Here is a 14176-nt window from a genome sequence, read left to right as displayed (position 1 = left end):
GCAACAGTGACCTGAACCACTGGTAAGTTTGTTGGGTTCTCAGCTGGGCATAGAGAGGACCAGGACAAAATGGTGAAGTAAAAAAGTATTCAAACGAAGTTCAACAAAATCCTGAATTATGCGCAACCCCTGCCCCAGGAATCAGACCCGAATGTGGGGGGTAAAATGGTGAGGGGGCTCTGAACTTAGCCAAGCAAGACCTTTCATTAACCGATATCTTGGCAGCGATTAAATCTACTAGAGATGACATGATGAACACACTAGATGCAGTAGCCATCGATGTCAACCTCCTACGCTGTGACTTGCGTAAGGTCTCTGATAGAGTATGACTGAACAACATGTGGTGGTCCTCCAATCTAAGGTCAATTCACAGAGGAAAACGGTTGTGGACCTGCAGAAAAATGCAATCAAATTTACGGAACGGGCAGAGGGTCCCTCGGCGGAGTTGATTCTGGAGGACTGGACCACTAAGGTCCTTGCACCCAAGAGGATGTCCAAGTTCTTTCATATTGAAAGAGCCTATAGGGTCCCTCTGTCACACCTGTGGCCCGCTGAGAGCCATCATTGCCCGATTCTTCAATTATCGGGATAGGGACGTGATCCTGCAGGCTACTGGCATAAGGGAACCCTTGCTCTTTGATGGTCACCCGATCGTTATATACCCTGATTACACATAACGTGTTCAAGAACAACGGAGGACGTTAATGGCGGTCAAAAGGTGACTACGTGATGCCAGGATAAAGTACAGCCTTCTCTTTCCAGCCACACAAAGGCATATCTATGTTCTTCTCTGCGGCGGAGGTATCTGAATGGATGGAAATCATCGGTGGCGCTGGTGCCTACCAGGACTCACAATCTGGATCAACTAAGGCAACAAAGTCATCGGACCCTGCTACAAGACGAAGCTGACCAGTTCGGGGGACGCTGCAGAGGGACACCAGGGGTCCCGGACGTGTCCGGGTGTGTGCAACGGAACCTTTCAAATGGCAGAGGTGCTGTCTGACTCTGATCTGGCACACAGGACTTAGTACCTGACTCTAATGCTTTCTGAGATACTGCTTGTTGAAAAGGGAAGTACGGACACCTACCAGTATTGTTCCCCTGTGGCCAGAAAGGAGACCACGCCTCTTTTAGAGGCTGAGACCCGTACAGGGAGCTAGAGGCTTTGACCTTGCACCCCCAATGATTGCTCGGCCACTGGCAAAGCAATTACTTGGGGGAACATGGCTTCTGCACACTAAGAGGTTTGAGTACATTCAGCTCAAGGTTATGGCTAATGATACAGTGGATTGTTACTGTTGTTGGGGAACTTGTGGGAGGGAAATGGGATGGGTGACTCGGATGCTAGCTCTCCATGGTACTAGGAGGGATGGACCCATATCAAGTCAAGTCAAGTCAAGTCAAAAAATTTATATAGCGCACTACATACCCAGAGGGTTTCAAGGCGCTTAGGGAGGGGAGGAGGATTATTTGTCAAATATCCACGTTTTAAGTTGCTTTCTGAACGCTAGGTGATTCTGGGTGAGGCGAAGGTAAGCGGGAAGTGAGTTCCATGTTTTGGCAGCCAGGTATGAGAAGGATCTGCCTCCCATGGAGGTTTTGTTGATGCGAGGGACAGTGGCGAGGGCTTGGCTGGAAGAGCGAAGATGGCGGGAGGGGGTGTAGAAGGACAATCGAGAGTTGAGGCAATCTGGTCCGATGTCGTAGAGTGATTTGTGTGCGTGGGTAAGCAGTCGGAAAGTAATCCTCTTATTGACGGGTAGCCAGTGGAGGTCTTTAAGGTGACCAGAGATGTGTTCGTTGCGTGGGATGTCTAATATGAGCCTGGCTGAGGCGTTTTGGATTCGTTGTAGTTTCTTCTGGAGTTTAGCGGTGGTACCTGCGTAGAGGGTGTTTCCGTGGTCCAGTCGGCTCGTGACTAGAGCGTGGGTGACTGTTTTCCTTGTTTCGGAGGGGATCCAGCGAAATGTTTTTCTGAGCATGCGAAGGATGTTAAAGCAGGAAGAGGATACGGCGCTGACTTGTCTGTTCATTGAGAGTGAAGAATCCAGGATGACGCCAAGGTTCCGTGCGTGGTCTGTCGGTATGGGTGCATTTCCGAGGGCATCCGGCCACCAGGAGTCGTCCCATGCAGAGGGGGATTTACCTAAGATGAGGACTTCTGTTTTGTCTGAGTTCAGTTTCAGACGGCTTTGTTTCATCCATTCGGCGACTTCTTTCATTCCTTCGTGTAGGTTAGTTTTGGCGGTGCTGGGGTCCTTGGTGAGAGATAGGATCAGTTGGGTGTCATCCGCGTAAGAGATGATGCTGAGGTTGTGTTGGCGGGCGATGGCCGCGAGGGGGCTCATGTATACGTTGAAGAGGGTGGGGCTGAGTGAGGATCCTTGTGGTACGCCGCAGATGATTTCAGAGGCCTCGGACTTGAATGGTGGGAGGCGGACTCTCTGGGTTCTTCCGGTGAGGAACGAGGTGATCCATTCCAGTGCCTTTCCTTGGATTCCGATGTTTCTGAGGCGTTGTAAAAGGGTGCTGTGGCATACTGTGTCGAAGGCTGCAGAGAGGTCGAGGAGGATGAGGGCGACTGTGTCTCCATTGTCCAGTAGAGTTCGAATGTCGTCTGTTGCTGCGATGAGGGCGGTCTCAGTGCTGTGTTTGGCTCGGAAGCCAGATTGTGAGGGGTCGAGTGATTTGTTGGCTTCGAGGAAGGCGGCGAGCTGGTTGTTGACAGCTTTCTCGATGACTTTGGCCGGGAATGGAAGAAGCGAGATGGGGCGATAGTTTTTGAGTTCGGTGGGGTCTGCTGTTGGTTTTTTCAGAAGGGCGGTGAGTTCCGCGTGTTTCCAGTCTTCTGGGAAGGTAGCGGAGTTGAAGGAGCAGTTGATGACGTCTCGGAGGTGCGGAGCTATGACGGAGTCTGCTTTGTTGAAGATGTGATGAGGACATGGGTCTGTGGGGGATCCAGAGTGGATGGAATTCATCAGGCGGATGGTGTCCTCAGTGGAGATTGGGTTCCAGGCGTTAAGGGTGTTAACGGGGGGAGGATAGTCAGCTGATGGAAGGGTGGGTTGGCTTCCGGGTTGGTTGTCAAAGCTGTTGTGGATGTCAGCAATCTTGTTGTGGAAAAAAGAGGCTAGGGAGTCGCAGAGGGTTTGAGAGGGGGTGATGTCGTTGGAGTTGGCCGAGGGGTTGGAAAATTCCTTGACGATGTTGAAAAGTTCCTTGCTGTTGTGGGCGTTGTTGTCGAGTCGATCCTTAAATGCTGTTTTCTTGGCTTTTCGGATCAGTTGGTGGTGAGTACGGATGGCGCTTTTGAAGGCGTCCTTGTTGCTGGTGGATGGGTCTTTTTTCCAGGCCTTTTCAAGGGAGCGGCATAGTTTCTTGGATTTCTTGAGGTCCTCGTTGAACCATGAGGCCTTCTTGATGCCAAGTTTGTGTTGGCGTTTTTTCAGTGGTGCTAAGGTGTCGGCGGTGTTGGATAACCAAAGGGTGAGGTTGGAGGCGGCTTCGTTGGCGTTAGAAGAGAGGGCTGGGGAGGTTTGAAGGAGCGATGTGGAGATCTGCTCCGTGGTGATTTTGTTCCAGTTTCTTTGTAGAGTTGGTTGGAGGTGGATGATTGGTTTCGGCTTGTTGTAGGTGAAGTGAACGCAGCTGTGGTCAGTCCAGAGGAGATCCGTAGTGTGGCTGAAAGAGACATGGTTGCTGGAGGTGAAGATGGGGTCGAGTGTGTGACCTGCGATGTGGGTGGGGGAAGTGACTAGTTGTTTAAGTCCGAGGTTGGCGAGGTTGTCCAGGAGGGTGGCGGTGTTGCGGTCGTTGATCTTCTCAAGGTGGAAGTTGAGGTCTCCCAGAAGGATGTAGTCTTTGGAGGGGAGCGCGTGTGGGGTGATGAAGTCCGTGATGTCTTCACTGAATTTAGCGCGGGGTCCTGGTGGTCTGTAGAGGAGGGTGCCTCTGAGTGTGGTCTTGGGGTCGATGTGGATCTGGAAGTGAAGGTGTTCGGAGTTGGCGAGGTTGGCGTCAGAGCTGGTTGAGATGCGGATGGATTTCTTGTGGACGATAGCGATTCCTCCTCCTGTATGGTCGATGCGGTCCTTGCGCGTGATCTTATAGTCATCAGGGATAGCGATGGCGATGTCAGGGGCGGAGGAGGCGTTCATCCATGTTTCCGTTAGGAAGGCGACGTCTGGAGAGATGGTGTCTAGTAGGTTCCAAAGGTCAATGGCGTGTCTGTGGACCGAGCGGGTGTTGAGAAGGATGCATTCTAGGTGGTTGGGGTCGGGAATCTGTGGTGTGGTCGGGGCGGAGATGTCGTCGGTGCCGCTAAATTTGCAGGAGAAGCAGGAGAACGGACCATGGGTGCGTCCAGGAGCGGCTTGGACGCAGTTGGGGGCGCGACCGGGGTTAAGGGCTAGGAGGGCGGCGGCATCGTAGGAAATGCGGGGGGGTTGGGCAGCGCGAGGGGCAAGGGGACTGGCGCTGGGCGCGGTCCAGGCGCGGACGGGCGTAGACGGGCTTACCTTTGGCGCACCTTCGGCGCGGGTTGGGCGCGGTCGCTGCGCGTGAACGCTGCGCGCGGGAACTCCTGTCATATATGGATAGTGGGGGGGAGGGGCGAGGGCGCTTCAGCTGGGAGGCGGGGCGGGCTAAGGAGGACGAAAACAACAACAAAATGGAGGTGGAGGGGTCAGGGCGGCAGGAGAGCTTGGGGGGGAAACGCAAGGACTGAAACAGGGTCGCGCTGGTAAACAGAAAGCAAATTAGCAAAAGCGGCGATAAGTAAATAAATTAAACTGCAGAGTCACGCTGGCAGAATCACACTGCGAAAGGGCAGATCGTCAATTTCAGCAAGTAAAATGGGCAAAGCAGCGAACAAAATGGGCAGAGCGGCAGGAGCAAAACGCGATTATTTGCAGTCTGGAATAGATCAAAAGCGCTGCACAGACGGTACCTTATCAGCAGGGGAGCGACCACTCAGCTCGGAAGCGTAGAGCGAGTCACTGACTGACCAGAGGGTGGGGAGGAGGTGGAATTTAAGCCTGTTACATGTGTTTTGCAAAGGTTTAAGGGGGTTCAGGGGTTCAGTGTCTGGAATGCAGTCTAACGCTACAAAGCCCATATCTGTGGAGGGAGGAAAGGTGGGAACAAAGAGGTAACACCAAACACTAGTCAACATGGATTCCCCCATGATGAAATTACTTACCTGGAATGTGCGAGGTATAGCAATTCTCGAAAAGCAAAGATGGGTGTTTGCCTATCTAAAAAGATACAGAATCTCTATAGCATGGCTCCGGGAAACTCATGTCTGGGGTGATGCGCTGCCTTATATAAGGTCAGGTGGAGGGGGCAGAAACACACCACTTCATACTCAGGATTTGCACGTGGGGCCCTCATTTGGGTGGCTCCAGGGGTCCCCTTTCAACACTTACACCATGCTACTGATCCAGAAGGGCGTTACAGGATTCTACATGGCAGGCTTGATGGTCGAGAGATGTGTCTTATTAGTGTCTATGCTCCTAGCTCCGACTGCCCGGGCTTTTTCCTGACCTGGTGGCTGCAGCGACCCCATACCTGGGGGCAGGGGTGATTATGATGGGGGACTAATAACTGTGTGATGGATGGGACATTGGACCATTAACCCCTGACAGAATTTTAAACCGGGGATGACAGAAGCCCTCCGGGACACCCTGACGGGGTTGCATCTATGGGATGTATGGAGAGTGAGATACCCAGACTGTAAAGTCTCTTCCTTTCACACACCAGCAACTAATACGTTCAGCAGACTAGACCAGTGTTTTTTAATCAATGAACCTTGCTCCTGTGCTAGGAGAGATAGCCTATCTGCCGAGATATCTCTCAGATCATTTCCCAGTACTGCTTTCCCCTGGTAATAAGAGACCTCGCCGGGGTGGAGCTTGCCGGCAACCGCGATGGCCGCCTAAGCCTGAAGCTCCGCCGCACAACTTGCCTATCCTTCAACATCCTGCATCGGAACACGGCTGATTTTGGTCCCGCCCCCCCCCCTGAGTCCCCGGACTGGCGGAGCAAGCAGCGGAGCCCTTTCCTCCGAATTTCGGAGCCGCCCGGATCGAGAAACGCACGGTGGCAAGCTGCTGCCGGGAAGGCCTGGACGCTCCGTCCTCGAGTGTGGTGAGAGCCCAGAGGAGGTAGCGCGACATGCGGACGGAGAGACCTCTGTGCCCCGGGGGTGTGGACGACTTGGCCGGAGCCCTCGGAGAGACCGGCACAGCAGTGGCACCAGGTGAGGTGGGGGGTCTCTACGTGAGGATACCACCATCTTCCCCCCCGCCACTGGCCCTTCTCCCCCCCGGTCGCCACACCTGAAAGTGCAGAAGGAGTGTGTAGGCCCACGAGGCTTGAGAGAGGAGTGAGGCGAACTACTTTCGACTGTCCCCCTGCCCCGGACAGCCGAGTGATAGAGGCGTGGGGGCGATACCCCGCGCAGCGGGGGGGTGGCAGCGCAATGAGCGCTGCTCCGATATTGATCCTCGGAGGCCTTATTAGCCGCACCCTGTGAACCCCTGAAGACCACTGTTGCTGCGGAGGCGAGTGCCCGGAGACTTGCCGATCAAAGAAGGCCCGAGGTGCGGTGTTTGGGCCCTGTGAGACGGGGGGCTGTGCCGAACTGCGGTTGACGCCTTTGGGAACTGGCGTGATGCTGTGAGAAGAGGCGGCTCGATTGGGTTGTGGTTCGACCACGCCATAAGCGATGCTGCGCGGCTGCGGCCTCCCGATAGCAGGACTGACTCTGGTGGTCCCACGGGGTTGGGGGAGCCCGGGGTCAGCTGGTGGCCTGGAGAGGAGTGCATGTACTGGGGACGCTGCCCCATCAAGGCGGAGAGCCCACTGTGCTGGTGGAAAGCCTTCTATGCCGAGGGGTGAGCCTGAGGTTCTGGTAGCGCCCCTGGTTCTGATGGGCTTACGGTGGGCTTTTACAAAGCCTTCCAAGAAAAACTGATCCCCCACTCGTCCGCCCTCTTCGATGACATTTGTGTTGAAGGTGTGATTCCCCAATCTATGAGTGAAGCGTTAATAGTAACAATCCTCAAGCCAGGCAAGCCGCCCGACGAGTGTAGCTCTTACAGACCTCTGTAGCTCCTCAATGTTGACGCTAAGATATACGCGAAGGTGCTGGCGACTCGTCTGGCGTTGCTGGCTCCTACGTTAGTCGCACCAGAGCAGGCGGGTTTCATCCCTGGGCGGAACTTCACCTATAATATTCGTACAGTGCTGGGCACTATGCAGCATGTCAGGCAGGACGCGAAAACCATGGCGGTCTTTCTCGATATGGAGAAGGCTTTTGATTCTGTGGAATGGCCGTTCATGACTCGTGTACTGCGTCACTTTGGCCTCGGTGAGCCGTTCCTCCAGATGCTTGGTGCCCTATATCACACTCCCACGGCGAGGCTTCGTCTGGGAGATCTAGTGACAGATACCTTCCCGATAAGCAGAGGAACTAGACAGGGCTGCCCATTATCGCCGCTACTGTATGCACTAGTAGCAGAACCACTCGCATGTGCGTTACGTGAGTACCACGGTAACAAAGGTGTCGGTTTTCCAACGTATAAAATAGTCGTATCTACGTACGCTGACGACACCCTACTGTATGTTCGAGATCCGGAGTCTAACTTGTCCTCTGTGCTCAGAGAGGTAGTGTGCTTTGGTGCGCTGTCGGGTCTGAAGGTGAACTGGACAAAGTCAGTGGCCTTTCCCCTTACCCCGGCTACTAACAAGTTTGATATGGAATATCCGCTGCAATGGACCCAGGAATCGGTTCGGTACTTGGGGATACAACTGCACACAGACTCCGAAACAATAATGCGAGAAAACTATGGCGTGGCAGTTAGGAGGCTGGAAGATGATGTGGAGGCGTGGTGCAGGCTCCCGCTATCCCTTATGGGACGCATAGCCATCATGAAAACGGTGGTGCTGCCCAGATTCCTATTCCTCTTCAGTGCTATACCGATGGTGTTGTCGAAATCTTTCTTCCGGACTGTGAATCAGCTCCTGATTTAACTAGCATGGGGCGGTAAACAACCTAGAGCGAAGTGGACTCTCCTCACGCTCCCGTATAATATGGGTGGTCTAGGGCCCCGGATCTGGAACTGTACTACAGGGTCGCGCAGGTGGCCCACCTGAACACGTGGATACACGGAGACGCGAATGTCCCCCATATACGTATGGAGCGTGTCTTTGCGGACCCTCTCCCTCTTCTGGCCACGGTATTCAACTCGGTGGACCGAAGGACGGGAATATTAGATTCCATAACTGCCATCAATCATACCGGCACTCCCTCCTGCAAGCTCGGCATGGGGCGATCCTCTACTCCCCCAGTTGGCCCATTGAGTGGACGCTGTGGCTTGCTCCAGTTATAGAAAGAGGTGTGGTCCAAGCGTTACAAAAACTGGGGATCACCAAGGCGGGTGACTTATTCTTGGACGGCTGAGTGAAGGTGTGGGATCAGGTAGCGACTGGGCACAGTGTAACCACATTGCTGCTCCGGTTCCAGTTTCACAGGGTGCGCAGCGCACTGTTGGACCTGCTGGGTCCTGATCTGGCAGAGCCGCCCGAGATCCCGGAGCTCACATATGTGATTAAAACGGGGGCTCCACGTAAGTTAATTACTAACCTTTACAAGGCAGCAATGTCACATAGAGAGCAACAACTTATGAAAGCCAGAGTGGCATGGCAGCAGGACTTACAGGTCACGATAGATGATGACATGTGGCGATACTGTTGCGCGAATACTAAGAAGATATCGCTGAATGGCAGGCATAGGTTAGTACATTTCAAGTTCCTACAAAGAGTGTATTATACCCCGGAGAGGCTCTATAGGTATGGTCTCAGGCAGTCGCCTGAATGTGAGCGGTGCCACGCACAAATAGCGGATTTTATGCATCTGGCTTGGTGGTGCCCGGGAGTCCAGAAATTCTGAGATCGTGTGTTTGTAGAGATGAATCAGATTCTAGAGCTAGAACTGACTCCGGACCCAACATTGGCGTTGCTAGGCCATTCCAGGGGACTACCGGTCGCGGCAAGGCGCCTAGCTGATATGGGAATGCTCATGGCGAAGCGAGTGGTCGCCTTCTGTTGGATGAGGGGCTCGCTGCCGACGGTCAAGCGGTGGGCACAGGATATGCTATATTGTTGCACGCAAACTGAACATTACAGTGAGCTGCTACCCCCTACTAGCCGGCCAAAGAACTTTTGGGGTTTGTACCACACGTACTTAGGAAACAGAGACACAGATAGCGCTGCGGGTGAGGAGATGGATCGGGGGAGTGGGCGGCCGGATGCGGTGCCGCATGTCGAGGAAGAGCAGTAGTTGTACTTAACACACTGGCACCATGGAAGGGCTTTGGGACGGTGCAGCGTCGGGGGAGGGAAGTGGACATTGGCGGTGAGAAGGGGCGATCCCCCCGCTTGGTTCTACGGATGCACTGGGGGGTCACTGTAGAGCGCTTAGGTGGTCTTTACGGGAAGGTTGATTATAGGCACATATAGGCATCTGATTGTGCTGCCAGATTTGCAGGGGTGAGAGGGACTAGCGGTTCGTTCACCTAACTACTATGTGTGTAGCGGGGTGGGTTGTGTGTGTGGACATTGGGGTGGGGGGGGTTTGGGTCTGTTCATTGGTTGAGGTTTCTAGAAATAAATTGGTGCGACTTCTGCAGCATAAATTGATGGGGTAGGGATTAGGGGGGATGTCTACAGGAGATGCCACTTTTTCGGAGGGGGGCCCATGGGATAGTTCACACTTAGTCCCAGAAAGGCTGTACGTCTGCATTGTCAATATGTTACGCCGCCGGACCCCAGGGCTGTCGGCCACAAGGCTGTGTAGACTTGGACAACGTTGCTATTGATTTAATGACCCATCGCCGCCGGCCTCCGGGTTGTAGGCAGTGGGCTGTGTATGCTTGCAGATGTGAACAATAAAGGTTTTTGAAACTTAAAAAAAAAAATTTGAGACCTCGCCCGGCGATCCCCACATGGAGGTTGCAAGTTGAGACGCTCACAGACCCACCTTTGCTGCGACAGTGGAAGAAGAGCTCTCTAGGTACTTTGAAGTGAACTGGGGCCCAGCGTGCCCAGAGCAATGGAATGGGAGGCCATGAAAGTAGTGATCAGAGGGGTTTGCAGAAAGACACCATATAGAGTGCGCCAGCAACTTGAAGGACTGCCAAGACTATAAAAACCCCACCGACTTCCAATCGGTGCTTCACTTTGCCGCGTCACCGCTGGAAGCTCCGCACCAGTTTTGGAAACCTCGCAGACACCTACCTTTCCGAGAAGCCGTCGTGGAACCTGCTCCCTCTCCTCGGTGACTTCTTCGTGGATCTCTCTCTTTACTCCGATCCCCGAGTCCTTCCGGAGTGCTGGCTATCGTCTTCCTTCTTCGGGCTCTGCTAATGGCATTCCTCTAAACCTGCAACAAGAAGAGAAAAACACGGAAGAGGTTATTTCAAGCCCGGTAACAGGTAATAAATCAAGAATAAGCAGCAGACTAAAAGAAAACCTGGTAAGCTTATACAGACTTCCTCTCATTGTAGAAATTACGGACAATTTGGCATTAGGAGAAAAAGACTTTGGGACATATTTAAAGACCTTTATTTGTGTGAAACATTGTTTGAGGTGCTAACCAAGGAAAGTCAATTATGTTAACAGTGGCATCCTATTAGCGCCCAGTTGAAAGATTCTCTGAGAAACCAAAAGAGACATTGCTAAATAGTTTAACCATGTCAATTTGTCACTGTGCATTAAGAAAGGAAAACTTAGTTACTCGTCTATTTGTCATATTGTATTAAGAAGGAATATTTAATGTACAGTTAGTACTTCCTCTAAATAAGGAGATACATGTCTAAAGGAGCACTTGTTCCCTGAGCAAAAGCGCATGAAGATCTATAGCTCAGTGTAAAAGCACATGTTGTTCTATGTTTTCTCAATATAATTTCAGAATCCCAAGTAACAAGTCTTCATTGAGAATAACAGGTATGGAGTAATGCCTAACAAATATAATTAATATAACTAATCACCTAACACTATGTTCACTGATTGTATATGCTTTGATGCAATAACTAATGAAACTTTTATGTGTTTAAGGTTCTCATGAGGATATAAAAGATACAAGATAAAGTATCTATATAGAAGTGTTTGCATGAGCCCTTCTTGATTAGGTAGGCAGAGTTTTACATATCTTGATAATTCAGGAAGTTGATATTTTACCGTGAATCTCATTATCTGTGGGATTCACCTACACAGCAAAGAGCTCAGAGTCACTTCCAGCTGAGAAACAACTACACTACTTCCCAGAAGACAGAGCCAGTGTTTTGTCTTGTTTTCTCATTCCAATTCCCTCTTCCCCCAGGGATCAAGCAGGCCGACAAGGATTACTATAATTTTGCTGGTTTGGTTGGTTCAGGGAGGATTTGGGAACACTTAGCACCAAGAAGGAAACAACCTGGAAAACTAGGAGATTCTGGTGAGTGACATCGTGACACTGTGGATGGCAACTCTACGTCACTTTGAAAAATGTAATTACACAGCATACCGGCAGCGTCTGCCCATCGACGGAGATAGATCAGGAGAGACACCTGTGTGCCCCATAGTACAAATGCATTCTAGGCAGGGGACCATAGTATATAATCAAAATGCAATTCTGGGTGTCTTGACAGATCATCTGGCCAAAGTCTATACGAAACAACCCTTTCCAGGCCCGGAAGGGGTAGTCGAATATCTGGCCACCCTGGGCCTGGCCTGACTAGAGGATGCAACATTTAAATTGTTGGACACCCCGATGACCAAAGACGAATTAATGGAGTCCATATGAGATTTAAAACAAGCCAAAAGTCCCAGTGGCAAAGGCTTTCCGCCAAATTTTATAGGAGGTTTGCACCGTTGCTGGGGAACCGCCTCTTAGAGGTATATAATGAATCCCTTAAGATACCTACCAGCCTCAATGAGAGATGCTTTGGTGGTCATGGTTCCCAAGGCAGACAGAGATCCTCAGTTGCCAGGTTCGTACCGACCGATTTCCTTGTTAAATATAGATATGAAAATCCTGAGCAGCATTTTGGCTTTTCTGCTCTTGCCACATATGCACTACCTAATACATCATGACCAGGCGGGGTTTATTCCCAAGCGTAGTACCACCCATAACCTGCGGAGGCGGGCTCACATATGGCACTCCCCTTCTCTGGACCGGGACAACCATGTTTTGGCGTTGTTGAATATAGAACAAGCTTTCGATTCAGTGAACTGGTCCTACATATGGGAGGTCCTGCAATTAACGGGAGTGGGAATGGAATTCCTTAAATGGATACAATTGCTTTACACGGCCCCCCATACCAGGATACGACTGGGTGAGTTGGTGTGGAGGGCCTTCGCACTGCAACTCACTAGACTCGGATGTACGATGTCACGCAGTGGCGATGGAACAGTTAGCAGCAGCTTTGATGGAAAAGCTGGGTACATGAGGGATTTCAGTGGTACACACTAACCATGTGGTTTCAATGTACGCGGACGATACTTGGCTGTACATCCGACGGCCAGCTCAGGCGGTCCCTATACTACTAAAATAATTGGGGGGGTTCGGCGAAATCTCAGGATTAAAAACAAATTCTGGTAAATCGAAACTACTCCCGATTGGACGTTGGCATTAAAGCCGTGGGAGATACTACCAATGGTGGGACTCCCGAGGATGGAGGCTGAGCCCAGATATCTGGGAACTAAGCTGGCAGGTATGCCTAAGAGCTACTTGGAGATCAATATAGGGAAGGTGATAGAGGGTATATGGGACTCAGTACATTTCTGACGGGAATTGCCTCTATCTGTTAGGGGCAGGATTCCTATAACAAAAATGATCAGCCTGCCCTGATGTCTATATGCGATGCAGGATTCACTCTAAAAAAATCCCTCATCACTTCTTTAAAACACTAGATAGCTTGCTGGTAGAAATGTAATGAGGCTCTAAGTGTAAAAAGGGTTAGCTTGACCACACTACAGAGAACATTGGAGAAGGGGGACTGGAGGTACCGTGCTTAGAATTTTATTATACGGCCTTTCAGTTACAGCATGCCCCCCACTGGCTAAATGGAGCCGAGAATTGGCAGATGGAACTGTTGACGGGAACCTTCCCGGGAGCCTCACTCCCTGAGCTCCTGATGTTAGCGACGAGGGTGCCCCCCATCTACCCCTACATAATCCATCATATCGCAGAGGTCTGGGAACACACGGTTAGAAAGCTGCTAGGTCGAGCGCCATATGCCCCAGATGGGTGACACAACCCTTCTCTAAAATTGCAGATTCTGTTCGTAGATGGAAGGAAGGCTGCCTAACGATGGGTTACCTTTTTGAAAATAAACAATACATCATACGAGAAAGCGCAAAAGCCACCTTCGACTTGGGGAGTAGGCAGTTTCTACAATATAGAAAGATACACCAGGTAGCCCCGGAACAATGGTCCTTGTTTCTGGAAGAACCCCCGGTCACAAATGAGTTGTATGTAATGCTATACATGGCCCAGGGACGCCGACTTATTTCGCACCTATACCGGGCAATCCGGGAAGATAAGATGACTCAGATACTCGCTATTCAGGCGCAATGGGCGGCAGTGGTGGAAGACCCCTTTACAGCACAGGATTGGATTAAAATACACGAAGGGGTTAAACAAGTGAACTTGAATACGCAAATTAAATTGATCCAATATAACTTTGTAGACCAAACTTACCTCACCCCTAAAATACTAAGTAGAATTTACCTAACTCACTGAGGGCAATATCCTGGCTGTGGTGAAGCGTAAGAGGATTTCATACATGTGACCTAGTCTTGCTCAGCCGTGGGCCCACACTGGATTGAAATTTTAGCTAAGCTAAAAGAGGCTACAGGGTGGGTGATTCCTAGGGAGATCTGTGCAGTCCTGCTGGGTCTACTTTCCAATACCAAGAATAAAAACCTCAGTGGGAATTTTGTGATACCAGGGCTTTTACTTGTAAAACGTTGAATAGCCATATCATGGATGAGCCTCTCCCCGCCAAGAGCAGCAATGTGGATGAGAAATGCTTATGAATGAGCAACGGCATAGGAAGCCCAATTGCAACAACTTGGACATCATGAGAAAGTAGAGGATGACGTAAGAGCCTAGGAGGCAATGTGAAGGATA

General features: G+C 51.2%; 1 protein-coding gene and 1 long non-coding RNA gene across 4 annotated transcripts in view; one reads left to right on the top strand and one right to left on the bottom strand.

The window, feature by feature from the left end:
• LOC144762824 (lebercilin-like) overlaps positions 1 to 14176 on the top strand; it is a 2038162-nt gene that overhangs the window by 1500723 nt on the left and 523263 nt on the right. The gene's annotated exons all lie outside the window — the stretch shown is intronic.
• The window catches only part of LOC144762825 (uncharacterized), a 159631-nt gene that overhangs the window by 136371 nt on the left and 9084 nt on the right, over positions 1 to 14176 (bottom strand). For both annotated transcript variants that reach the window (XR_013596145.1, XR_013596144.1), the window contains exon 2: positions 10300 to 10444. This is a non-coding gene — a long non-coding RNA (uncharacterized LOC144762825). The remainder of the gene's footprint in view (positions 1 to 10299; positions 10445 to 14176) is intronic.

The sequence above is a fragment of the Lissotriton helveticus genome, chromosome 6 (assembly GCF_964261635.1).
Source record: "Lissotriton helveticus chromosome 6, aLisHel1.1, whole genome shotgun sequence".
Taxonomy (NCBI): Eukaryota; Metazoa; Chordata; class Amphibia; order Caudata; family Salamandridae; genus Lissotriton; species Lissotriton helveticus.
The sequence above is the reverse complement of the archived record's forward strand: the minus strand, read 5'-3'. Positions and strand labels throughout refer to the sequence as shown.